This window comes from Paramisgurnus dabryanus, chromosome 18 (assembly GCF_030506205.2).
Source record: "Paramisgurnus dabryanus chromosome 18, PD_genome_1.1, whole genome shotgun sequence".
Taxonomy (NCBI): Eukaryota; Metazoa; Chordata; class Actinopteri; order Cypriniformes; family Cobitidae; genus Paramisgurnus; species Paramisgurnus dabryanus.
Window position 1 is genome coordinate 27372911 of NC_133354.1, and position 24318 is coordinate 27397228.

The following is a 24318-nucleotide window of genomic DNA, read 5'->3' on the forward strand; positions in this document are numbered from 1 at the left end:
TACCCCTTTTGAGATGCGTACATATTACGGGTAAAGACAAAGAATTGGTCAGTATCAGGTATGACAAACCTCACAACGTGTCGATCAACAAGTCGCTCATCACGGACATCACAGTCGAATTAAAGGACGACCAAAATCGCGAAATACTATTTTTTCACGGAAAATTGTCGTAAAATTGCACTTTAAACCGGCTAAACAATCTGTACTTTGAAAATGACCTATTACAATCATCGTGCGATGAACGCGAACGATTACGTTGCCTATTACAGGGACCATGCCGGGTCTGGACTACCTGGATACGCGGGGGGAGCTGTCATGTATGGCGCCGGTCTAGCAGGTCTTTTCAGAGGATTGTTCAGAATGGCGGTGCCGCTGCTAAAAAAGGATTCAGCATCGCGAAGCCTCACCTAAAAACAGCTGCTAAACACATAGTTTCAGACGTCGTATCGAACGCTCTATCGAGCTTTCATACCGATAAACCTCAAGACGGGTCGGGGGTGATGGTTATGGCACGCAAGCGTCTGTATAAACCCCCGGGAGCGAGGAGGCGTGGTCATTTGATAAAGAAAACAAATAGCGGTCAGAAGAAACGCTCAGTAGCACAAAGAAAGCACAAGAAGTCTGTTAAACGAAACACAACGGTGAAGAGATCCCTAAAGACCATATTCTAACATGGCATTACTGCACAACATGTCCGGAGAATGTATCAAGTCGGAGCTGGATATATTTACAGTACCGCCGACGCAGATGTCTTGAGAGAAATGATTATTTAGAGGTTCCACCTTTATCGGCTATATCAGAACTCTACATATCTGGAGTTTTTTTATCGCTGGTACGGATGAAGATTATCTGGACCTAAATAACACAATGCTCTTTCTCCATCTTAAAATCACGAGACCTAACGGAGCCGACATCGCGGACCCAGCGCCTGTCGGGCTAATAAATTACGCCGGGGCGACCGTGTTTTTACATCTGGATATAAGCCTCGGCGACCAATTGATCTCTCAGAGCTCAAGCACTTACCCTTACAGATGCATTATAGAGTGTCTCATGAACTACAGTAAAGATGCTCTGGAATCTCTTTTCACGCCCGGTGTGTTTTACAAGGACTCCGCGGGTCACATGGACGTCCGCGACCCCGTAGGACGAAACAGGGGCCTGCTGAAAAGATCGACCTTCACGTACGGCAGCCAAGCAGTAGAGCTGCTAGTGCCTATTCACGCCGACATTTTCTTTCGGGAAAAATTACTGATAACCGGCGTTGACGTTAAAATATACGCCTGATCAGGGGGAAGTATGAATTCTGTCTGATGAGGAGCGATGACGTGGCCTACAAAGTAAAAATCTTGTTGGCCTCTCTATTTGTCAAGAAAGTAAACGTGTCGCCATCTGTAAGACTGGGTCATGCCCAGGCGCTGCTCAGCATGACCGCCATGTACCCTGTCGACAGAGTTTGTCTCAAAACCATCTCTCTACCTGCAGGATCGCGCGTTTCAAATCAAGAAAATCTGTTTTTAGGAACGCTGCAGAAATCAATCATCCTGGGGATACAGTCAAAACCGCTGCAGCCGGATTTCGAATCGGGCTCCGCTGTGCGTGAATATTACCAACTGGTATTGTCCACGGGCAGACATCTGAAAAACCACGCTCTCGCGATCGATAGAGACGATTTTCTGGAAGGATACTTGCTGTTTGCGTTTAATCTCACCCCCGACGAAGAGTCCGGTCAACATCTATCGCTGGTCAAGTCCGGGAACATCAGGCTGGAAGCGTGATTTAAAAATCCGCTACCCCGCACCATCACAATGATTATTTATGCAGTGTTAATTCGATCATACAAATTTCAAACCGCAGACAGGTCATGGTTGATTATTATTGAACGAAATGAATACTCTACAACTCGCGGCTATCATGGAAAAAATTTCATGTAACACTTATTTCCTCGGAGTACTCCCCTGCGATCAAATTCCCGAAAGGCCGTTAAGGGTCTTACCCTCGATGGCTATAATCAACACTCACCCTTCGGAGTTGCTGGGCGAACACTGGTTGGCTGTCTATTTCGATCGAGAGGGGTCATCGTATTTTTTCGACAGCTTCGGAAATCCTCCAGAGGATGATCGTTTTCCATACACCATCAAAAACTTTTTAGCGCTCAACAGCGCCAATATATTATATTCGGGCAGACAAGTTCAAGATCTCACGGCAGATGTTTGCGGACAGCACTGTGTGTTTTTTCATTACCATTTAATCAGAGGTCGCGACTATAGCGACGTGATGAAGCTTTATAGCGATGATTATATTAAAAATGATAGAATGGTATCGCTTTTTGTGAAACGATTACGTAGGAATGAAAAATATGATAAGGACAAAATTTATGTGTGTGTCCAGACTTGTAATTCTTTTGCATGCTTTTTCAAATAATGAGATTATGGTGTATTTAAATAAAGACTCAAAGACATTCTATGTTTACTGTTTTTATTATAAAATCTGCAATTGTACATCAAAATTCCATCCATGCTCTTCGGTTGATAGAAGGCAATTTAAACATTGCTTCTGAATCATCGGATCGCAGCGTAGATGTGTGTAAACGCTTCATAGCTTTTTTAGAAGGAGTTATCGGGGGTGTGGACCGCGAAGGCGTTCCTCTTAAGGAATGAATCGCCCGTCTAACATGTTGACTCCGAACTGTAGAAAAGGGTATGTTTCATTCGGCAGAGGCTTGTAGAAACTCGTTCCACCCCAACGGTCTTCGCTCATCTCTGACCTTTTGGGGATTAGTAATGCTTTTTATCAAATCGAGCATGTGCGACCCCGGAATAGGACGCCCCTTAAACACAAACTCCCCCGACGTGTTCCACGCAGACAGATCTTTAGCTTTGGTCAGTTTTTCTAATATGTACCAACTGTTTTTCACGCTTCTAGAGGGCACGTTCTTCAACACTTCGTCAGAAACAGCATCCATCTCAGCCTTGTCTTTGTCGTCTTTGCGATCGGCGATGGTGCTGGTGGTTTGTGGTAAGGACAGCGTTAAAGCGGCACTCTCTTGATCCCCTTGTTTAACGACCACTAAATACCTTGCAGTGTTTCCCATACATAGGCTCTACTTGGGCGCTGCGCCCAGGTAAATTGCGACCCGCCCAAGTAAAAAAAATCACTTTACGAATTTCCGTATTTCTGAACTCGACTGGATGACCCGTGTTTTGGAGAGAGAGAGAGAGAGAGCGCGAAAGAGAGAGCGAGAGAGAGAGAGCGCGAGAGAGAGGTGGGGGTCGGGTGACCGTGAAGATGATGCACGCGTCATAAACTCATCATCCAGCGCGGCAAACTGGATCAACTGCAGCAGCACATACGGAGCAGCCAGGGAACACACTGCGACCAAAATGGTCGCATATGCTTATGTGCATATGTGTTTATAGCATCTAAGTTGGCTTCATTTTGCGTGCAAGCACGTTGTGTCTCTCCGGTTGAGTGTCCGTTCACGTGCTCTCTGTTTCTCAATGAATTGGGCGCAACGCGAAGCAACCTCAGTGTCACATTGTATCCTTTCATGTTTCTGAACTTGAGCAGAGTTTTACCATTAGAGGTCTTTCTTCACTGAGGACGCGGGACCCGTACGGTTCCGGGTTTATATTTTAAATGGTCAGATGGGTCCGGGTCGGTCCTAGTTCATTACTTCGGGTCCCAAGTCTGATTAATATTGTGTGTAAAACCCGAGTCGATCGGAGAACGCCCGTGAGCGCTACCGCGCTAAAGCTCGAGTGCTGTTTTAGCGTGCCTCCGGTTTCTATGGCGATAGCAACTGGCTCTTGTCACGACCACGCGCCGCTTCATTTTCTTTATCCCATTTTTTAATAGTCTTACTATTAATAGACAATATCTTTACTAAAATCTAAACAGTTTGCACAGAGATTGTAGCAAAAAGCAGTGCTAATACTGAATGAGCAAAGCTCTAGCTGACTCAGGATATAAAAAACGCAAAGCTGTAATGTAAAGTCTGTCATCGGGACAGCACAGCAAGTAGACTTTTAAATCTGAAATAATTAGTGGATTAAGCTTTTTTTAATCGGCAAAAGAGAAATAGAAAGCAGAAGCAGTAAAAGTGCCTATCTTATAGAAGTTATTACCATTATAACATCAGTCACATTTATAATCTATAGACCTGCACTGTCTATATAGGCTATAGTATACATAGTATTGTATATAATTGAGTTTGATAAAAGGGGTCATCAAATTGCTTCATATATCAGTGCAAAAACATCAAGTTTTTTGTGGTGCTTTGACAAACAGTGTCAGCTTTGTTTATGGCAAAGAAAGTTTGGGGTGGTTAGATTAATGAACTATAATGTGAAATTAATATGAATGTTTTATAAATCAAAGTATTGTGTTGTGTCACACATGATTAGTTCTTTGTTACATGTATAGTAGACAATTTTTTGTCGGTGGATAATAATGATTGCCCTTTTCACCAGCTACCACCACAAGTAAATTTCAGATCTGTGGGAAACACTGCCTTGTCAGGATGTTGGAGTAAAGTTTGACCTTCTCGTATTGATCCAAATCAGACCTTAGTAAAATGTTTCTTATGGAAGTGTCCAGATCATTTTCGACAACTTGCTGAATGTTCTCTCGAACGTTTTCAGATTTCAGCTTGTCCAGTTGGTGGCGCGGAACTAAATAAATTTTCTCCGCATACTCCATAATCACCCCGTTTTAGAAGCTATTAAGCTGGAAAAAAGGGGACCGCCACGCTGAGGAGAGGCAAAAGAAATCCGCCCTTCTGGTTCAAAGCGCGCTTCTTGGCAGACAGGCAGATTTTTCTTCTCTTTTTCAGTTGGTGATAGTCTTTGGGTTTGATCCGAATCGTGCCGTATAAGATGTTTTGAGCTACTTTGCACAACGTTAAAATGAGCTCGTCGGATGCCGATTGTAAAGTAAGTAACCTCTGTTTAGGCGTAGCCTTATGTTACAGCTTTAACAGCGGCAAATGTTTGCAAAGTCGGGCAGACATGACGAATCGATTATGGTCTTCTTTTTTTCGGAAGATAAACCACTTGGCTGTCGGAAAGCAACCCGGTTCGGAGACGATATTGTTCAGGAGTTTTCGCTTTATAGTCTATCAATGAATATCCGAAGGGCTGGCTGGTCGCGTCGTGATAACACTCCATAAAATATTTTGCATTACCGGGATACATTTGACGACCCAGCACAGCGACCTGATTGGCATCGCAGGGTTTTTTAAACAGAATCAAATAATTGGTGTTCAAGCTGATGGTTCTACTGGATTTCCCTTGAGCAAATAAATTCCGTACGATATATGAATGAATGAATGAATGAATGAATGAATGAATGAATGAATGGTGGTGGATATACAGAGTAAAAACCTTTTGGACCTCCTTGTTTGCGCTAGCATCATCCATACAGTCGTCTAGCACGAGTAACGAATTCTGATCGCTTGGGAATAAATCATCATCATTCAGACTCTGTGGTATTCCTTCAACAAATTTAATGTTGTACATTTTAAGCAGTTCATCATACAGAGGTTGCCAACAATCGTACAAAAACACAATGCAATCAATCTTTTTAGAAATCACATTCGTAGCATTTTCCAACAACAGTTAAACAAAAAAATGACTTCCCTGAATTCGACGGGCCACTTATGATGCACGAGAAAGGGTGTTGGAGCCTGAAATCAAAATTAGAAGTCTCCCGCATGCCCCTGTGTTCAGAACCCATAAGGAAGGCTGGTGAAGTCGGCCAGAAGTCTTCGTTTGTTATATACCGGCCTAAACCTTTTGACGACTGATTTGTTGTGCAGCGTGAGCTGCTATTTATCTCTCTCAATGTTTTCAGTGTGTGCCAGGAGGCAGCGAGAGTTATCGCGCGATTTAGCATAGCTGTCAACCAGATCAATCATAGGGTCTAATCGGATCGGAATTTTTTGCGTTTAGGGTTATTCCCTTAGCCTTCCAAGTCACCTTTCCTTTAGCGGTACAATAGCCGTAAGACTTTGGTCCGCTAGAACAGAACTCTGTTATGAAATCACCATCGTCCAATTTGTTCGTCAGCTCCCCCAGATAATCCCCCAGCGGGGGATCCCAGTCGCCGTCCCTAGAAACTAATATAACGTCTGATTTTCAGCATGTGCGCAAGTACGACACAGTGGAATTTTTTTTCCATTGCATCTATACGGGAATACGGGGTGGAGTAGTTTATGGGGAGGGTACACGACGGCCTTGATAAGTCCGTAATAGTCTTGATCGGCTCAAATCGTTGAAAATGATTTCGGGGTGACCGATGGGGTAAGTTTTCGTAGACTGACAGAAGGGATACAAGCTGGTGAAATCGACATAGCTTATTCTTTCTCCTTCTGCCGTTTTGTGATAGAGTTTGTAGGCGTTCGTACGACCGCCAAAAAGGGCGTCCCTGGGCTTCAGTCTCACTGGAGCAGAGTAGGTACTCATAAATTCTTTTACTGAGGGATCGTCTCGTTTCATTTTAGTCCATTCGCACTCGCACATTACCTCGATTTTTAACCCGTACGCATTCTGCAGAATATTAACCTTTTCATCAAACTGTCTCCTGAGAACGCCGTAGGGTACGGCCAACATGGGATGCGTGTAATGCTCGGGATAGCGACAGCAATGCCCGTGATGTAGATATCCAGCGAATTCGTAGCCGTATCACGTACCTTGGATTTTCGCGAACCCGTCCAGGTAAAATTTACCGATAGACACTTCACTGTGATTCAGGGCATCAAGTTTCGTGTCTTTTTAACATACTCGAGCCATTCGATCGAGATGTTTGAGTACGTCTTACGCTTTTGAACGTACGCGTTATTGTGCGTAAGAGCCAGCATCTTACTGTCGATATAATGCGTTTTAAACACCCCCATACAACAACTAGCCAGTGTTGTAAAGTTGAAGGGGTCGAGCTCGGTGCATGCGATGAAGGCGTCGCGGTATTTCATGCAAGCTTCGCTTAATAAGACCACGTCGTTCACGCCATACTCTGTCAGCTCTTTCTTAAAGTCAAAGAATTTCCCCGAAACGGTGGCGTACCACTCGTCAAACTTTGCCTGGTTTTTGTCGGTCATGTTATCGTAGCCGTAAAACTTTTTATCAGGGTAGGGGCCTACATAGCTTTCGTTTTCCAACCTGTTGAAATGATGGGGGAAGTAACCTTTTTCCGTCGCGGTCAAGTTTAGCGCGGCGGGCATCTTAGACAAGGCCATGGGTATGAAAGAGTAGCTGTCGATATATCATTGAGCATACACATCGTCATACATGTAGATTAATTTGCACGCTTGCATGATGATGTCCAACATAAGCCCTGCTTTGCAAAAATATTCCAAAATGAGAAAAGAATCGAATTTGGACGCGTAGTGGGCTATGAAAGTGTAGCCTTTGTATCGACGTTCCCCAAAATGGTTGATTAGCGTCTGTTGCCCAATTTACAGTATTTTATCATATCACACGGCACGCGGTCTCTGCCCGAGGGAATCTCCTTCGGCGCTTTTTAACAGTAATCGGATTTGCAAAATCGCAAACAATAGGCGCAATGCACGTTTCTTGTGCGATGTTTGTGGCAATCGGGGTCGAAACGCGGCTACAGTGGTGCAGTTGAACGTTGTTGTACCCTTTATAGCAGAACCTGCATACATAATCGGTACTGATGAACGCATTCAGTTTGAGAATCGTGTAAAAGTGTTCGTCATGTAAGTAAAGGTGCAACGTTTTTGGATGCGGTTCGCTCTGATTTGAAAAGGTTTCTACCGGCCCATCTATCGTTCTGTAAAAAACAACTATTTTGACGTCAAAAATACTCTCAAACCTCGCTATGTCGCAAAGACCGATCTTGTCTTGAATAGAGAACCTTGCGTCATTTTGAATCGCTGCGGCGCGTCTTTCCAGGTCGCTCTCAGGTAATGCGGGATCGAGAAAATGTGCGAGACAGATAGAGAAGCACAGATTATTAGAGATATTCATAGGACAAAACAAACTCGTCTTTTTTCTTTTTATCACCTGGTCGAGAGCCAAATCCGTAAGTTTGGGTCGAACACCTCCCTGTCTGTTCATTGCCACGGTAGTGCCGCTCTCGACCATATCATCACACAATAGTCGCTCTGTAAAAATTTTTCAATTTGATCTGTAAATAACGCAATGTCGTAATTATTTCCCAGGGATAAAATTACCGATACATCAGATTTGAGACTCGGACCTCTTAGGGTCATATTGTCACACTGGCGTTGCCTCCGATTTGTCTGGCAAATGTTACCATTTCGCTCATGGTGTCATGCAGACGAATGTGATACGAAGCTAAATCTGTGGCACTAATCTCTCTCAGATTCATGGATCTTTGCAATTCCACGCTATTGAAACGAGGTCTCGGATAAACGTGAAAGTCGTTTACGGTTCCGCCATGTCGTATCAACGCTTCGATGTCGACTATGCTCAGTGGCGTAGTATCGGAAGGGGGCATCTGTATGGGTTCGATAGCGTCTGTAGGGGGAGCCGAGGTAGTAGATGACCTGAGGTGCTTGGTTGCGCACCGCCATCTTGGTGTGTGTATGCGTAAAGTGTATTTAACAGTTCTCGTAGTTGAGGGTCCGAATCAAAATGGATGAATTTCTGCGACGACTCAGAATTTGGATAAACATTTAACAATTGTTGCGACCTACCGGACTCTTCGGGCACTGCACTCTGTGACTGATCTGAAAGAGAACGACAGCTATGTGCAACGTCTGAACAATTTTCATCATCCATTGTACATTCATTTTCAGATATTACAAAAAGCAGATAAACTGTAAAATGCTAAAACAGGAGGCAGATACATGCTAGATGAAAACAAAATAAATTTTAAAACATGCGATAGATAAATGCTAGAGGAATGCTAAAACCTGAGGTAGATATGTTATATAAAAACAAAATAAATGCTAAAACATGAGATAGATAAATGCTAGATGAAAACAAAATAAATGCTAAAACATGAGATAGATAAATGATAGATAAATTCTAAAACCTGAGGTAGATGTATGCTAGATGAAAACAAAAATGCTAAAACATGAGATAGATAAATGCTAAAACCTGAGGTGGATATATGCTAGATGAAAACAAAATAAATGCTAAAACATGAGATAAATGCTAAAACATGAGGTAGATAAAAATAGCTAAACATATGTAAAATAGCATTGGATATAGAAAAAGAGTAAAAATGGTATATAAATCTTATAAAAATGGTACTATGGATAAAATATCGGGAAAACCATAGCATAAACCGCTTCGAACATTAGTTGTTTTTCTCTCTGAACGCGGTCTATCTAGACCCATGGCTGAACGCTGTCTATCTAGACCCATGTGAATAGCACCATCATGAGCATCCAGCTGAACATAAATCTGACGTACACGATTGTCTAGCTCGTGTAGTTTGCGGTCAAAAATGTCTAATCTGCTATGAAGCTCACGATTGCGATTGTCGAAATGGTTTTTAAACTCTTCAGTCTGAGCCAGTATTCTGTTGCCAAATTCACGAACCAGTTGAGGATTTTCAATCTGTTCCGATAAGCTTTCATCATTATTTTCATCAAGGGCGGTTAGTGTTCGGTGTCTGCTGACCGCTCGATGGTAATCCGTTGTCATCAGCCCAGGAAGCTTGATCCCAAGCGTTCATCTGTGACTTGGACCAGTCCGCCTCATCATCAGCGCATGCGCTATGATCACTAGCCCAAGATGACCGGCCCCATCCGCTCTGGCGTGAGCTGCTACAGCCAGGCTCGCAATCGCTACACCCGAGACAGTTTTCTGCGTGAGTAAACATATCAGAAATAAGCAAGCTGTGACTACAGTTTATATTCAACGAGTGAAAAGATGACTCACCGTATAGTGGTAGGACCTCTGCTGCATCAACGTTGAACTGCTCCACATGCAGGGGATCTGAAAGATCCATCTCTGCCCCCACGCATTCGTCGGTCAAATCTATGACCACCTGATCACAGTTCGGTTCGATTGGAAATCCACCCGTGGTCGAATTGACAAAACCTAAATCATACATTTATTACCATTTTTAAAAAAAAGGATGACGTTTTATTTTAAATAGATACAGCTATAAAAATAAAAAATAAATAAAAACATTTACCGTTGCCACTGCTGTAGTCGATGTGTAGAGGTATAGTCACCATTTCAAATAAATCAATTAGTATTTCACTATTAAAAAATAGCAGCCTCTGAAATGTTTTGATTTTTGATTAGATTTTTTCTAAAGAATTGACTATCACAAATAATTACATTTAATTTTTAAGCAGCATCGACTATCACAAATAATTTAATTTATTTTCTGCATGAAGATATTAAGAAAATTAGAGACTTCCATAGATCTCCAGAGCCAATAAGAGAGTCATTGCAGGTAACGTTACCCAAGAAACAGTCCTGTTATCATTGAGACATTAACAATTAATTATATAGCTGGCTGGGGAGATATATTATCATTGCGACGTCTTCCAGTTTCACATTCAATTTCTGTAATATCTTGTGGTGCATACAGATGTGGAGACATGCAGGTAGATTAATATAAATCTTTATTTACATATGCAGAGTGGACAGACCGCAGCTCAACACTATGCTCAGCGATAACCGACTGACACTGCTCTCCCTCTAGTGTAGCAAGATGAAAAGGTTAACAAAAGCAGTCCCATGCTGCCCTCTACTGGATAACTTTGTCCATAGCCTCCCATTTATTACAGTTTCACATCCGGGTCTTTAAGACGAGCGATAGCTAATTCTAAATAATAAACATTGTGGTAAACCTCTGTTAGAGCAAAAACACATCGACGCATTGGTGAATAATCACAACTATTTCCAATAAAATTAGAAATGTGTTAATAAGTTTTACAGCTAGTTTATCTAAAAATTGACAATAGTGATGTGTCGAATGATATAAGCGTCATCAGCCTCATGCTACGTCATTGTGCGCGACGTACGAAAGTTTTTAGAAATTTTATTTCACATAAGCAGAAATACACAAATCAGAGAATCGACACAATGGCGACAATTTTAGCAATATTTTAAATAATGAGAAATATGACAGAAAACCGTATTAAGCTCATTAACAAAGAAATAACCCTAGATACCATCATACGTCACAACCGGCCGAAATATCATAATAAAAGCTAGCAGGTCTCACATCCGGCTTAACGTACACTAGCGTTAAGTTACGAGACGAGACTTTTTAGAAACTTAAGTTATTTTCACATACACAGAAAAACACAAATCAGAGAATGTAACGATTTTGCGAATATGTGAAATAATAAGGCATATGAGAGGAAGCAGAAGTCAATTTCATTTCCGCCCCCGAAATATATCACAATAAAAGCACTACAAAGCTAAATAAATTTGTAATAGCCCCAACAGAAATAATAAAATCGCTTTTCTCACCGTCAATGCTCGCCATATTCATGTTCCTTCAAAGGGTTGTTTAATCGGATGCGTAAAAGCGGGTGGTCCTGTGTTTTATGCAAGAAAATGGGGGTGGAGATAGGGAAGACGGAGGGGGCCGTCCCTGTCTGAGCGCGGAAGTTTGTAAAACTCGTATATTAATTCATCTTGGATTAATATGCAAGTTTTAAAATGCTAAATGAGATCGTATTATGGAAAGACCGATCTGACTATTATAATAGCCGTAACTAAAGCAAACGTTCGAAACTAAACCAAATAATATATACAAATATATATTTTTGTTTTACAGACACGTTTTAGATGATTAGATGGCCGGTAGATGGTAGCAACGCACCATGGAGCGACTGACTAAGGCATAACGGAAGCGAAGGAATGTCTCATGGCCTATGGAGGCATCGGCTAATGACTTTAAAGGTGACATAGAATGATTGAACGGAGTATTTATCCTTGTTCTGTGATGTGACATGTAGACAAAACATTTTTTGTTTGGGTCTGTAATGCCTTAGAAGCTTCCTCTCTCAGATAGCTTATTAGGGTGGGGTATTTTAAACAAGTGGTTTTGCACCTATTTGGCTCCCCCTACTGGCTTAACTTGCAATCTCATTACTGATTGGCTGAATTTGCTGCCACTCAAAAAATTTAGCCAATTATTTTAAAGTGGAGGGACAGTTAGATGCATGTGATGTCAGAAGCATCAGTTTTTCAGATTGGGCTGTTTTCTGGCTGACGTTTCTAAAAGAGGAATTTCTATGAGACTGAGATGTTTATCATGTTTAGCACTTTTTGTATGTTTGTGAATGTTGCTAGACTACCATTATTCAACAAAGACAAGGTAAAAATGGTTTTTCATTCTCTGTCCCCTTTAGGAAGGAGCCGTTTCAGATAATAGTTTTAGGACAGGTTTAATTTTCAGAGTTAAAACAATTATGCAACGCTCTGAATAGCATGGTTTTAACTTAATTTAATTAAAAGATTGAGAGAATTCCTGTAGCAGGACAGAAATCCTTATGTCTCCGTCTGATGACATGCATACATAAACGGTAGCACCTGTTTTACAGATGAATTTTTATGCGATTAGAGGGGTCTCGTGACTCATGGTGACCGCGGCTAATGAAAATAGGATATATGGACTTCAGATAATTGGTTTAGAACGATAATAATTTGTGAGTTAAAACATTACATCTTTGTTCAAATAACCCCGGTCAGCCAGCGGACATCTCTCTCTCAGGCCTGCAGCTTCAAGGAAAGGACCACACTCTGGGTATGTATCAGTATTGAACTATTTATTTGAAAAACATAATTTCTGTTTTGAGAATCAGGTCATCTTCACAAAAATGCAGAATATGACATTTAAAATGACGCATTGCTTTTTACTCTCTGGAGAAAATACACCAAAAATGTTTATCTTGACAGAATTCATTGTTCGTTATTCTTCTAGATTGTATTTCATCTACTGCTGTGAAAAACATTTTTTATTCTGGTGATACTTTTGAAAATGTTTTTGATCAGACATAGTGCTAAGAGTTTTAGAGGAATTTAATTTTAACTCTTTCCCCGCCATTGACGAGATATCTCGTCAATTAAGAGAAAACGCTTCCCCGCCAATGACGAGATTTTCCGTCTTTCCGCAATACCGCTATTATCCACCAGGTGGCGCCCTTCCGCAACTTTTTAAAACCGGAAGTATTGCCCTATGGCAAGCTGCTGCATGTCCGTGTCTGTTTTAAAGATCGCTCTGAATATGATCTCTATGAAAAATCCGTCATAAAAATGGAATTATCTCTGCTTTTTGCTCAAAATATGGTGTTTTTGCAAAAACCTACCCATATTCAAAAGCTGATTGCAAAAGAACCACTAAAGGTAGGATGAAACGTTTTTTTTTGTTTGAAAGCAGAGGGTCTGTTCTTTCATTTGGTATATTGTATGTTTATATATTTAGAGAAGAACATTTTCTGGAAGGCATTAAACTTTGGTGAAAATCATGAAAAACGCTGGCGCTGGCTGGCAACTTTTTTTAAAAATGCTGGCGGTGAAAGAGTTAATCATCTTTTCTAGCCTTACTTTATTTAATTACAGTTTAATTTTACCATGAATACAGCTTAAGAAAGCGGTATGGCTTTTTAAAGAAAAGAAAGAACACTTAATTTATTTGAACATGTCACCTAAAAATCTGTGTTTAATGAAACTATTCACCCTAATCAAAATCATTTGTAGAGAGGCCTCTCAAACCGTAACAGCATGACAGATTATAATGATGTAGCACATTCCAAAATGGTGTATGTTAAAAGTTAAAGTTTTTCAGCACTCACCGGTGTATTGCACTACTGTAGCTGCATGTGCTATCCATGTTTGTGATTTTCGTAACTGTGATTTTCCCGGCTTTTATTATACATATCGGGGGCCCCTCCTTATATAATTTATGATGGGAGCAGGGAATGCGGTTTTAACGATGACCACCTGTGTAAACACTGTTTTTATTGTTTCAGTGTAGGAAGACATGATTTAATGAGCCCCTGGAGATAACCCCGGTCATAAACATGTCAACGCTTTGTGGGGGACAGTTCAAAAGTTCAACGCTTCGTGGCCGTTCCGGTTAAAAGTTTAAGTCGTCAATTAACCCTGTCAGAGGCCGGAAGCTTTGTAATGTTCCAGCCTGGATAAATAGGGTAGGAGTGCATGATTTAATGTCCCCCGGGGATAACCCCGGTCATAAACATGTCAACGCTTGGTGGGGTACGGTTTAAAAGTTCAACGCTTTGTGGGCTGTCCGGTCAAAAGTTCAACGCTTTGTCAAGGTCAAAGGTTTGTCAAGGTCAAAGGTTAGCCCCTCCCCTAAGGTTAAAGGTTACCCCTCCCCTAAGGTCAAAAGGTTAGCCCCTCCCCCGAGGTCAAAGGTCATCAATCATTTTGACAGAATGACCACCATATTTACTACTGTAAAAAAACTACTGTGTGTTTTGTTAATTAATTTACAAGTCTTTTACAAGTAATTGGTTAATGAAGAACTGATAATTTACAAAACATGACTATGCGTTTATAGATGATTAAAGGTAGGGTAACACATTTTGAAAAATGCTAACGGTAGCCGCCTAGCAATGAAATCCCGATCCCACCCTCAAGTCAAATCGCCATCCAAAGTCACGCCTCTTTCCAAACACATGAACACGCACAGATCAGACGGTCACGTCTCATGTCTCATTCACCAGTGAGAAAACTTTGCAGTACAAAGTGAATAACACTTCCAAAATAACCAACATAAACAACTGGTTTACATCAGAATTAGTTGAAGCACACGTTCGATTGTGTAGACGTAGTAACTATATCGTTATGCTAATCTGGAAAACGAACACAAATTTCATAAGCAACACAACGTCTCATCAAAGTAGACAATCTGAATCCATCTCAATACAAACATATCGCGTATCTACCTTACCAAAATAAACAGTGCAACGACCCTTTCAGATCCTTTTGCCCTCTTGTAGCTGTTTGCATCTCGCGGTAAAGCAGTAAAGTTACCGATGTTAATTTGGGTTTTTGCCCTTGCTGATCCAGGCAGTTTTTGCTGTTGTTGTTATAAAAGATGCATTTAGTTTTGTTGCTCCTGTGTAGGTTGTCAATTCAGCAGAAAAGTTTGCTGTTCTCGCTGTTTACAGACAGAGCGCACGTGAACGCGCCGATGACGTATGGTATCTGCGTGGACTCGCTGTGCGGTGGGAATTCAAATTACGCTTACATATGAGGGACATAAAAGGAAACGTCCGTTCGGACCGAAATCTATGATTTGTTGAACATTTTTTGGTCCTACGCCTTTCACAGATGACATACATTTTTACAAATACATTTAAACAACTTAACACAGTGATTGCTATCAGAATGTGAGGAGACTTTTAACCAGCATAACTAAAAATGTTTCAGGATCAAATCTGTTACCCTACCTTTAATAAGTGATATGTTAATATTTTTATCTATGGTTTGTAGATTAAGTTTAAATCATTTACAATTGATTAAATTATGATGCTGAACTAATCATTTAAAAAACTTGACTATACATTTACAAATGATTAAATAATATGCTAACAATTTACAAATCTGTCAAATTATCTTTAAAAAATCATGAAAAAATCAAACAGATCCTTAATCGTTAATATAGGCTATTATGAATCACCAATAAATCATTGAAGTGTCAGCATTGTACTATAATCTTATTAAACATTACAAAATAAGCTTTCGGCCTCCCCTAATCTAAAGTGTTACGTAGTGTAATCTATGTATGTATGTATGTATTTATGTGTGTGTGGCTATAATTTATAAACAGTCGTGTCTAATAAACTATTAGTTCTTTATTAACTAATCACTTAAAAATGCCTTAGAACTGGAAATTGTTGTTTTTAAGCATAAACTTACTTAATTCAGTTCAAATTATCAGAAAACAAAACTTTAAATCTTCTTTTTGCATCTTAATTATATGCATTTTAATTTAATGATATTTGGATATTTGTACTGAAAAACAAGGCAAAACACTGAGGAACATATTTGTTTTTTCAGTGCATGCAACATTTAATGTCATGATAACTATGAATTTTATGGCTTTCTGTTCTAATTAAATGACTTTAGGCCTTAACTTGTGGAATAGAAAAACTCTAGTAGAAATACAATCTTACCATGTGATGCCTCAGCTGTCTGTTGGTCACCAAATGTAGTGGTTGCTGAAGAAGGGATAAATAAAATTGTATAATTAGAATACATTCAACACAACATTTGAATAATTTCATCACGTCAAATGCAATACAGCCTTACTTCTGCTACATTCCTCAAAAGTAAGTGTCCTGCACAACTATTCATACAAGAGGGTGAGAGATTATAAAAATTAAATGGGATTTTAAATACTAAAATACTGAACAATTACAAAGTAAAATATGATTTTAGAATAAAAAGCACAGGAAAACTTAACATAAAACACACCTGTAGTTGAAACCGTTCCCTCGCCTTGTGTCGAACCCAATGGATCTTTCACAAGGAACATCAACTCTTTAGGGATGGAAACTCTTTATTGTGGGGCACATGGATGGTGCTTAAAAAAAGAAAAGATAAAAACAAAGAAGAAAAAGATCAATACCAGAGAACATGAGATTAATGTTTGAATAGATGGACAGAATTACAATGCATTTACCATGAAATGGTGTCACTCCGTGTTGCTTTACAGCAGTTGATTTGGAGAGGGAAGCAGAAGGTACTGCAGGATAGTAAAATAATAATAATTATAATGTCAATGATAATAATAGTCACAATAACAATGATAATTAGGCATATTAGGTTTAAGGACAAAAACACCTTTATCTAACATCACGTGCTCATCTTAGTGGTACAAAAAAGATGACATATCCCCAGGAGGGATGTGAACAAGACATGCATTTCATCATATGTGACGCTGGACCACAAAACATAAGTAGCACAGGTACATTAGTTGCAATAGCCCAAAATACACAAACCAAATTTTTGATTAGAAATATGGATTGCTAATGCTAAGAACTTAATTCTGACAACTTTAAAAGGCAATTTTCTCATTTTAGATTTTTTGGTACCCTCACATTCCAGATTTTCAAATAATTGTATCTTGACTGAATATTGTCCGATCATAACAGCTTTCAGGTGTTGAATCTTAATACAAAAAAAATAATGGCTGGTTTTGTGGTCCAGGGTAACATGTCAGTAATATTTGCGATCGAGTACTTACCCTGATTGTGGCTGGTGTCAGTTCATGAAGAGGAAATCAATTCATAGTCCCCTGAGACATTTAGTATATTTCCAACGGCAAACACATTGTTAACGGAACAAGGCCGGAACATGAACAGAACACTGAGAACACAAGGATTTATGTTCAGTCCTGGAGAGCATTTCATCTCACAATTCAACAGAACTGTGCTCCAGTGGTGAACCTAATGCGTAAAAACCTTTTTCTGCCCCGGTTCAGCTGCTGTAGAGGATGTTGATGGTGGCGCTGGTGGTAACACACAAAATATTAAAACATCTGTAAAAGCTTTGAAATAAAACAAATCGGAAAATACAAACAATTTATAACTTGAAGTGAAGTACAGGGAAAAAAATAATACATACACTCCACCTGTAGCTTGGAGGGGGTGATGCTCAGCATAGCACTCTCCAAATCAACATCTTCATCCATCTCTGTGTTGGAGAAAGACAAGAAGGTTGAAAAAAAGAAAGTATTACCCAAAATTATTTCTCAAAATATGGCTCTGTGTTCACTGAAGCATAATGTATAAGTCAAATCATAAGTTGGGATTTTTTTAACTCAGTTAATACAATGGCAATATTTCCTACAGAAGAGAAAATGAGAAAAATACACAACTGACCCATGAATTGAGTTATGGCTCTTGATGTAGGCACTGGTGGAGCCGGACAGGTCGACTGCTGCTGCTTCCGCAGGTATTGTTGCAGTTTGTGCATCCGTGTCCCTGGGACACAGTTTGCTCTCATTACGAAGGATGCTTATCCATCAGCCCTGCTTTTCCAAATCTCCCGAAACCAACTAACTGGTCATCCTCTGATGAGGCTTTTGGTGCAGTTGGAGTTGTGGACTCATAGCTAAAAAGACGCTCAATATCTTCAAAGCTGTGAGCATAGTTGACGAACGACAACAGGCTCTGTTTGCGGGGTCTCTCTGCCCTGAAGTCTCCAGCAGCCTCGTCCTGCTGCAGGGTCTTCATCAGATAAATGGTGTACCCCATATCATTTTCAAGGAGCCACTGGAAGGACTTGCCCTTGTATTTACCAAATTGAAGGATGTATTCACCCAAAACTTCTCTCTTCTCTGTGGGATCACCTCCTCTCTGACGGACAACAGTCAGAGCATGCTGTCTGACAAGGTCCTCCTTTATGGGTGCTGACTTGTCCTGCAATGATGGGTTGCTTTTAATCAGTCTGGCCTCCTCAGTTGGCTCCTGAAGGAGGTACCCTAGACATCCCTTACGGAGAACAACTTTAACTTTTCCAGGGAAAAACACTACTTTGCGCATGTTGACCTATAGGAAAAAGCAATATTTTTATTACACACACACATTCATGTATACAGGAAAATAAATAAATACAAAAAAAAAAAAAAAAATAACGATAAAGTTACTATAGTGAAACTGTACTAATTCTGCTGTAATGGGCAGATTGATTTTCATTCATAATTTCATGAATGTATGATACAATGGTCAATACAGTAACAACAACAGCAAATTTATGGTTGTGATTCTCCTACTACAGTGGTTCTCAACTCCAGTCCTCGGCCCCCTCCCAGAATGTTTTAGATGTCTCCTTATATGAAACACCTGAATCCACTCATCAGGCTCCTTCCAGACTGTTTGAAACTTTTCCTTAATTAACACACTAACAAGCTGATGAACTGAATCAGGTGTTTTATATATGGAGACGTATAAAATGTTCTCCATGGCAGAATTGTGGTTACTATAGTAAAACCATGGCTATAAAACATTCTCACAGGACAACAAATCACCTTAATTTTGAAACTGTGGAACATATTTATGTAAACTCATTACAAAACAAGGGTTAAGCCATAATTTGGGTTCATAATTTAGGTTGAAATCAACAGATGACAAGTTAAAAACAACAAACAACTTTTGACAACTTTTACAACCTAAATTATGGCTTAACCCTTGTTTTGTAATGAGTTTACATAAACACAGTTTTTACAACATTAAAATGATTTGTTGCCTGTGGGGGTTGCATGCCACACAGTTGTCCTTTGAGAAGTTTTATGTTGTTTCCCTTACGAAAATCAACCATTGTTTTATTGTGGTAAAAGTGTAGTAACCGTGGATTTTTGGTGTATTGATTACTATCAGCAAAACGATGGTTTTACTACACTAACCATGTTTTTTTGGTTTTAGTAAACCATGGTTAATTTTCGTAAGGGTTTATTATAGTAACCACAATAATAAAACAGATGAAACGTAACAGTGTATCCAAGAGTAAATGAAAATCTTTATGAACCTAAAAATGGAACGAATAGGTGGCAAGACAGCAAAAACCGTAACATGTTAGTGTAAATAAATGTAAATAACAACTGTTCATTCATGATTTAACGTGCAAATCAAACGGAGGCGGCGGTGTAAGCAACAGAGCTAACGTTTTAATACAACTAATGTTATTTCAGCATTAACTCATGTCACGTAATGTAACTTACCTTTGATAGATGCGCTGATAATTCGTTGAATTAAACAAAAGTGGAAGATCGCTGTGTGTGTATTCACTCTCCGAGTCGGGATGAAAATGGCGAATTCAAATTTCCCACAGTGCGAAAACACGGAAGAGCGCCACGAGAGCGCCAGTGGCCGAAAGTATATTGCATCCGTAGTGTTTTAGCACTACCATTGAAAACGAATGGGATTCGGTTTAGGGCCGTTTAGCTAAAGAATTCACGGCGGCCGCGCGGGAGACCCGGGTCCGATTCCCGGCCAATGCAAGTGTGGCTTGTCCATTATGCTACTCTTGTAATGCTGTACAAGCCAGTTATATGGGATGGAGTGTGGTCAGCTGCTTTGCTCTGATTTTTTTGATTTGTGGGACTTGATTTCATGAAACTTTACATTTCAAAACTTGTTTTGTACTTAATCCATATACAAAGAATGTATACCGTAGTGAGTTTTGCAGCTAGGCTTTTAGATGAGCCCATTTAAGCAAGCATTGGTGGTTCAGTGGTAGAATTCTTGCCTCCCACGCAAGAGACCCGGGTCCGATTCCCGGCCAATGCAAGTGTGGTTTGTCCATTATGCTACTCTTGTAATGCTGTACAAGGCAGTTATATGGGATGGAGTGTGGTCAGCTGCTTTGCTCTGATTTTTTTGATTTGTGGGACTTGAAACTTTACATTTCGAAACTTGTTTTCTACTTAATCCATGTACAAAGAATGTATAGTGAGTTTGGCAGCTAGGGCTTTTAGATGAGCCCATTCAAGCAAGCATTGGTGGTTCAGTGGTAGAATTCTCGCCTGCCACGCGGGAGACCCGGGTCCGATTCCCGGCCAATGCAAGTGTGGCTTGTCCATTATGCTACTCTTGTAATGCTGTACAAGGCAGTTATATGGGATGGAGTGCGGTCAGCTCCTTTGCTCTGATTTTTTTGATTTGATTTGTGGGACTTGATTTCATGAAACTTAACATTTCAAAACTTGTTTTGTACTTAGTCCATATACAAAGAATGTATACCGTAGTGAGTTTTGCAGCTAGGCTTTTAGATGAGCCCATTCAAGCAAGCATTGGTGGTTCAGTGGTAGAATTCTTGCCTCCCACGCAAGAGACCCGGTTCCGATTCCCGGCCAATGCAAGTGTGGCTTGTCCATTATGCTACTCTTGTAAATGAGTCCCAAGGCAGTTAAATGGGATGGAGTGTGGTCAGCTGCTTTGCTCTGATTTTTTTGATTTGTGGGACTTGATTTAAACAAACCCAACATTTTAAAACTTATTTTGTATTTAATCCATGTACAAAGCATGTATAGTGAGTTTGGCAGCTAGGGCTTTTAGATGAGCCCATTGAAGCAAGCATTGGTGGTTCAGTGGTAGAATTCTCGCCTGCCACGCGGGAGACCCGGGTCCGATTCCCGGCCAATGCAAGTGTGGCTTGTCCATTATGCTCCTCTTGTAATGCTGTACAAGGCAGTTCTATGGGATGGAGTGTGGTCAGCTGCTATGATCTGATTTTTTTGATTTGTGGGACTTGATTTCATGAAACTTTACATTTCGAAACTTGTTTTCTACTTAATCCATGTACAAAGAATGTATAGTGAGTTTGGCAGCTAGGGCTTTTAGATGAGCCAAAACAAACAAGCATTGGTGGTTCAGTGGTAGAATTCTCGCCTGCCACGCGGGAGACCCGGGTCCGATTCCCGGCCAATGCAAGTGTGGCTTGTCCATTATGCTACTCTTGTAATGCTGTACAAGGCAGTTATATGGGATGGAGTGTGGTCAGCTGCTTTGCTCTGATTTTTTGATTTGTGGGACTTGATTTAAACAAACCCAACATTTTAAAACTTATTTTGTATTTAATCCATGTACAAAGCATGTATAGTGAGTTTGGCAGCTAGGGCTTTTAGATGAGCCGATTCAAGCAAGCATTGGTGGTTCAGTGGTAGAATTCTCGCCTGCCACGCGGGAGACCTGGGTCCGATTCCCGGCCAATGCAAGTGTGGCTTGTCCATTATGCTACTCTTGTAATGATGTACATGGCAGTTATATGGGATGGAGTGTGGTCAGCTGCTTTGCTCTGATTTTTTTGATTTGTGGGACTTGATTTCATGAAACTTAACATTTCAAAACTTGTTTTGTACTTAATCTATATACAAAGAATGTATACCGTAGTGAGTTTTGCAGCTAGGCTTTTAGATGAGCCCATTCAAGCAAGCATTGGTGGTTCAGTGGTAGAATTCTTGCCTCCCACGCAAGAGACCCGGGTCCGATTCCCGGCCAATGCAAGTGTGGCTTGTCCATTATGCTACTCTTGTAATGATGTACATGGCAGTTATATGGGATGGAGTGTGGTCAGCTGCTTTGCTCTGCTTTTTTTGATTTGTGAGACTTGATTTAAACAAACCCAACATTTTAAAACTTATTTTGTATTTAATCCATGTACAAAGCATGTATAGTGAGTTTGGCAGCTAGGGCTTTTAGATGAGCCCATTCAAGCAAGCATTGGTGGTTCAGTGGTAGAATTCTCGCCTGCCACGCGGGAGACCCGGGTCCGATTCCCGGCCAATGCAAGTGTGGCTTGTCCATTATGCTCCTCCTGTAATGCTGTACAAGGCAGTCATATGGGATGGAGTGTGGTCAGCTGCTTTGCTCTGATCTTTTTGATTTGTGGTACTTGATTTCATGAAACTTAACATTTCAAAACTTGTTTTGTACTTAATCCATATACAAATAATGTATACCGTAGTGAGTTTTGCAGCTAGGCTTTTAGATGAGCCCATTCAAGCAAGCATTGGTGGTTCAGTGGTAGAATTCTTGCCTCCCACGCAAGAGACCCGGGTCCGATTCCCGGCCAATGCAATTGTGGCTTGTCCGTTATGCTACTCTTGTAATGCTGTACAAGGCAGTTATATGGGATGGAGTGTGGTCAGCTGCTTTGCTCTGATTTTTTTGATTTGTGGGACTTGATTTCATGAAACTTTACATTTCGAAACTTGTTTTCTACTTAATCCATGTACAAAGAATGTATAGTGAGTTTGGCAGCTAGGGCTTTTAGATGAGCCGATTCAAACCAGCATTGGTGGTTCAGTGGTAGAATTCTCGCCTGCCACGCGGGAGACCTGTGTCCGATTCCTGGCCAATGCAAGTGTGGCTTGTCCATTATGCTACTCTTGTAATGCTGTACAAGGCAGTTATAAGGGATGGAGTGTGGTTAGCTGCTTTGCTCTGATTTTTTTGATTTGTGGGACTTGATTTAAACAAACCCAACATTTTAAAACTTATTTTGTATTTAATCCATGTACAAAGCATGTATAGTGAGTTTGGCAGCTAGGGCTTTTAGATGAACCCATTCAAGCAAGCATTGGTGGTTCAGTGGTAGAATTCTCGCCTGCCACGCGGGAGACCCGGGTCCGATTCCCGGCCAATGCAAGTGTGGCTTGTCCATTATGCCAGGGGTTTTCAAACTGGGGGCCGGGGCCCCCAGGGGGGCCGCGAGATGGTGCCAGGGGGGCCCCAGTTTTATGACATTTTATGAAATCCATTAATTTATCATGAATTCTGTGTAATTAAACCTAAAAAAATAAGGCTACTAACCAAAAGCACTACTTTTTTATATAATTTAATGTTTTTTTTATTAAAATGTTGAGTTTTAGAACAGTTTTTTGTCACAAATTTTCTTTGGGGGGCCGCAAAGGAATGCACTGTACACAAGGGGGGCCACACACTGATAAAGTTTGGGAACCACTGCATTATGCTACTCTTGTAATGCTGTACAAGGCAGTTCTATGGGATGGAGTGTGGTCAGCTGCTATGATCTGATTTTTTTGGTTTTGATTTGTGGGACTTGATTTCATGAAACTTTACATTTCGAAACTTGTTTTCTACTTAATCCATGTACAAAGAATGTATAGTGAGTTTGGCAGCTAGGGCTTTTAGATGAGCCCCTTCAAGCAAGCATTGGTGGTTCAGTGGTAGAATTCTCGCCTGCCACGCGGGAGACCCGGGTCCGATTCCCGGCCAATGCAAGTGTGGCTTGTCCATTATGCTACTCTTGTAATGCTGTACATGGCAGTTATATGGGATGGAGTGTGGTTAGCTGCTTTGCTCTGATTTTTTTGATTTGTGGGACTTGATTTAAACAAACCCAACATTTTAAAACTTATTTTGTATTTAATCCATGTACAAAGCATGTATAGTGAGTTTGGCAGCTAGGGCTTTTAGATGAGCCCATTCAAGCAAGCATTGGTGGTTCAGTGGTAGAATTCTCGCCTCCCACGCGGGAGACCCGGGACCGAATCCCGGCCAATGCAAGTGTGTCTTGTACACTATGCTACTCTTGTAATGCTGTACAAGGCAGTTCTATGGGATGGAGTGTGGTCAGCTGCTATGATCTGATTTTTTTGGTTTTGATTTGTGGGACTTGATTTCATGAAACTTTACATTTCGAAACTTGTTTTCTACTTAATCCATGTACAAAGAATGTATAGTGAGTTTGGCAGCTAGGGCTTTTAGATGAGCCAAAACAAACAAGCATTGGTGGTTCAGTGGTAGAATTCTCGCCTGCCACGCGGGAGACCCGGGTCCGATTCCCGGCCAATGCAAGTGTGGCTTGTCCATTATGCTACTCTTGTAATGCTGTACAAGGCAGTTATATGGGATGGAGT

The 24318-nt window shown here is 40.7% G+C and overlaps 13 non-coding genes across 13 annotated transcripts; all 13 read left to right on the plus strand.

The window, feature by feature from the left end:
• Positions 1-20153: 20153 nt before the first annotated feature.
• trnag-ccc (transfer RNA glycine (anticodon CCC)) lies at positions 20154-20224 on the plus strand. The gene has a single exon. It is a non-coding gene; the product is annotated as a tRNA-Gly (tRNA).
• Positions 20225-20430: 206 nt separating this feature from the next.
• Positions 20431-20501, plus strand: trnag-gcc (transfer RNA glycine (anticodon GCC)). The gene has a single exon. It is a non-coding gene; the product is annotated as a tRNA-Gly (tRNA).
• Positions 20502-20724: 223 nt separating this feature from the next.
• trnag-ccc (transfer RNA glycine (anticodon CCC)) lies at positions 20725-20795 on the plus strand. Its single transcript has one exon. It is a non-coding gene; the product is annotated as a tRNA-Gly (tRNA).
• Positions 20796-21010: 215 nt separating this feature from the next.
• Positions 21011-21081, plus strand: trnag-gcc (transfer RNA glycine (anticodon GCC)). Its single transcript has one exon. It is a non-coding gene; the product is annotated as a tRNA-Gly (tRNA).
• A 214-nt stretch (positions 21082-21295) lies between these two features.
• Positions 21296-21366, plus strand: trnag-gcc (transfer RNA glycine (anticodon GCC)). Its single transcript has one exon. It is a non-coding gene; the product is annotated as a tRNA-Gly (tRNA).
• Positions 21367-21579: 213 nt separating this feature from the next.
• trnag-gcc (transfer RNA glycine (anticodon GCC)) lies at positions 21580-21650 on the plus strand. Its single transcript has one exon. It is a non-coding gene; the product is annotated as a tRNA-Gly (tRNA).
• Positions 21651-21868: 218 nt separating this feature from the next.
• Positions 21869-21939, plus strand: trnag-ccc (transfer RNA glycine (anticodon CCC)). Its single transcript has one exon. It is a non-coding gene; the product is annotated as a tRNA-Gly (tRNA).
• Positions 21940-22153: 214 nt separating this feature from the next.
• trnag-gcc (transfer RNA glycine (anticodon GCC)) lies at positions 22154-22224 on the plus strand. Its single transcript has one exon. It is a non-coding gene; the product is annotated as a tRNA-Gly (tRNA).
• Positions 22225-22442: 218 nt separating this feature from the next.
• On the plus strand, positions 22443-22513 carry trnag-ccc (transfer RNA glycine (anticodon CCC)). Its single transcript has one exon. It is a non-coding gene; the product is annotated as a tRNA-Gly (tRNA).
• A 499-nt stretch (positions 22514-23012) lies between these two features.
• On the plus strand, positions 23013-23083 carry trnag-gcc (transfer RNA glycine (anticodon GCC)). Its single transcript has one exon. It is a non-coding gene; the product is annotated as a tRNA-Gly (tRNA).
• A 525-nt stretch (positions 23084-23608) lies between these two features.
• Positions 23609-23679, plus strand: trnag-gcc (transfer RNA glycine (anticodon GCC)). Its single transcript has one exon. It is a non-coding gene; the product is annotated as a tRNA-Gly (tRNA).
• A 214-nt stretch (positions 23680-23893) lies between these two features.
• On the plus strand, positions 23894-23964 carry trnag-ccc (transfer RNA glycine (anticodon CCC)). Its single transcript has one exon. It is a non-coding gene; the product is annotated as a tRNA-Gly (tRNA).
• Positions 23965-24184: 220 nt separating this feature from the next.
• On the plus strand, positions 24185-24255 carry trnag-gcc (transfer RNA glycine (anticodon GCC)). The gene has a single exon. It is a non-coding gene; the product is annotated as a tRNA-Gly (tRNA).
• Positions 24256-24318: the final 63 nt, after the last annotated feature.